The sequence below is a fragment of the Rhagoletis pomonella genome, unplaced genomic scaffold (genome assembly GCF_013731165.1).
Source record: "Rhagoletis pomonella isolate Grant_MI unplaced genomic scaffold, Rhpom_1.0 Rhpom_scaffold_00008, whole genome shotgun sequence".
Classification (NCBI taxonomy): domain Eukaryota; kingdom Metazoa; phylum Arthropoda; class Insecta; order Diptera; family Tephritidae; genus Rhagoletis; species Rhagoletis pomonella.
Window position 1 is genome coordinate 46,073,491 of NW_023458562.1, and position 2,849 is coordinate 46,076,339.

Sequence of the window (2,849 nt, forward strand, 5' to 3'; positions counted from 1 at the left end):
GAGTGTTGGATAATTCTTGCTGGATTTTCGACGAACAAACCTAATATGTGTTGCTGGAAAAATTTCACGGCCCATGGGTCCCAAAGAAAATTTCATTTGCTGTTAAATGGACAAAGACAATTACTGCATTTCTTTATTCATTCTGAACGTTTGGAATAATTTTTTTTGTTTACTTATTCTTCAGAACGTTCCTGATGATATGTTAACGTATATTTCAAACTTATTCTGTTTATTCCGGCTGTGAAATGGGATTATCCGGAATGTATAAAGAAACGCAGCCTATTTGTATTAACAACACATCGAAATGCGTAATTTCAGTGTCAGAATCATATCAGAATCATCGTATCCGATATAGAAAACTACGTTGTGAAATAATCAGATGACATGAGGACACTAAAAAAACTTTAAAATATGTTCACTTGTTCACTAAATTGTACTAATATTAAAATAATGATTTCACAAGTTGTTATCGAATTAATGTAAAATTTAAACGTTTTTAAGATAAGATATTAATTATTTTTAAAAGGTAAATATTTATACAACTATTTCATTTATAATCCCAAATTTAAGATATAAAGTCTCCCACACCAAAAAACTTACAATTGCGTAACGCCGCTCCCAATTTTTCACAATTGAGCAATTGTCAAAAATCTGCTTTTTAATCAAAAAGTTGTTTATTGAAACTACCTTCTTTTTTGTATCATGAAAAATCCTGTAAAACTTTCAAACAGCAAAATTACTCTCTGAAGTGAGAGTAAAAAGTGAGTAACAACAAAAAGTACGGGAACAAAAAACCATTTTTCTGTAAAAACGTCAACCAGTGATTGCTTGACACTTTTCATGATTTTACCAGAAGAAAAAGTTCGGGTAAAATCAACGCGATTTATACAAGGTGGTGTTACTAGCTCAGCTGATTTTGTGTATGTGTTTCGCCGCACGGCTTCTGATATCAAATTGAAAAATTTTGTTTGACTTTCTACACACACTTACAGATTTTGACAGCCCAGTAGAAATCGGTTGTACGCGTTCATGAAGAATGCTTGCTATATGAGTGAATTAGTGTGAACAAATTCATGCGTAGTCATGAATTTCCACGAATAAATTCAAATTCTAGTGAATTGCAAGCGAATTTACGTTGTCGTTGTTTTTAGTACATTTCTTGATAAATTTGAAGTGGAATTTTTGTAATATTTTCAGTCTTGTACAAAAATTTTAGTGAACGGATGTGTTGTGCGATACAATTTTCAGCACAATCGGGCTTTTACAAGATATGCATTTGCATATGGGCATTCCCATGGTGGCGCACGTGACAGTCGTACGATTTCAATGTGATACAAAAAAGGAATACCATTTGTTTTCTTTAACTTTTTTGGGCCATTGTATAGCTCGTAATTAGCTCTATATTTAACCGAAAAATTAAATCAATCGAACTGCTTGGTCCTGAAATATAAGTATTTAAAGAGAGTGTCGTTACGTGACAAAAAATGGAAGTTGATTTTTTCTTTTCTTACAAAATCGCAAAACTCTGCGCATTGTGGATGGGTATTTTCATGAAACTTTTTTTAGTTATTTTTAGAGTTTTTTGAATTAATGCAAATTGTTTCAATTCTCTTTTACAGCCCCAAGTGTGAAACGTGACGTGACGTGGCGTCACGTGACATAAATTTCCATCGTTATATTTTTGTTAATATTGCTTTTAAATGAATTTTCAACGCAAAGAAAACATGTATTTTATGTAGAATATACTTTATATTTTGACTTCAGCGCCAATTCAGGGTCAATTTATTATAAATCTATGATTTATTATGTTTCAACCACATGCGCCAAATTCGAACCAAATCGGACCATAAATACGGTTTTTCGAAATATCTCGACCTTGGCACCACCTAGGAAGACCATTTTATCCATGATTAATGGGTATCGCCGATCTAGACGGGGTTAGATCGCCGAAACAACAGCCCTTGGTCGGGTGAAACCCGAGTCATTCCGGTACGTAGAACCGGCTGTCGTCACTTCCGGCTATGTTCTGGTCTACGCACCACTCGCGAATGGACTACAAACTACAGCGCCCCTTGCTGTAGTGCACCGCCGACGCAGACAACAACGCCCATATCGCAGCCACCTACCATCAGGCTGCAACAGCAACTGCGTCAGGCGCAACAGGCCCAAGGTAGGCCCCACACTTCTCTGACCCCCCGTATCGCGACCAGCCTCCCAAGGCACATAAACGTACTCCAACTCAACTGCAACGGACTCCAGAGCAAGATTGAGGAGATAGCAGTCTTCATGGGTCGGCACGGCATATTGATAGCTGCGGTCCAAGAAACGAAGTTGCACAGCAACTCAACTCTGTTGGGTTGCGCCGCCTACAATGTGCTCCGTAAAGATCGCGAGCGAGATAATGGTGGTGGACTAGCGTTCATTCTACACCACACAGTGCAGTATCGGCTAATCGAAGAAGACATCGACCCAAGGGACACTACCCTAGAATGTCAGGGCATAGCTGTCCGGTCAGGCGATGTCGAGCTCGAAATATTTAACGTGTACATACCCCCTGTCACCTGCTGCCCGGCTGGATATCTCCCTGACATAGGTGCGCTACTCAGAGGCGAAAACCGATTGGTAGTAGGTGACTTCAATGCGCACCACGATCTTTGGCACTCAAGCCTGGCCAATGATCGGAGGGGAAACAGTTTGGCTGAGCAGATAGACGATTCGACATTCTGCACCATGAACGACGACGCCCCCACCAGGATTGTGGGCAGCTGCAGCAGCTCGCCAGACGTAACAATTGCTAGCGCTGGTCTGATAAGTAGCATATCATGGCGACCTATGCTAACGTTAGCATC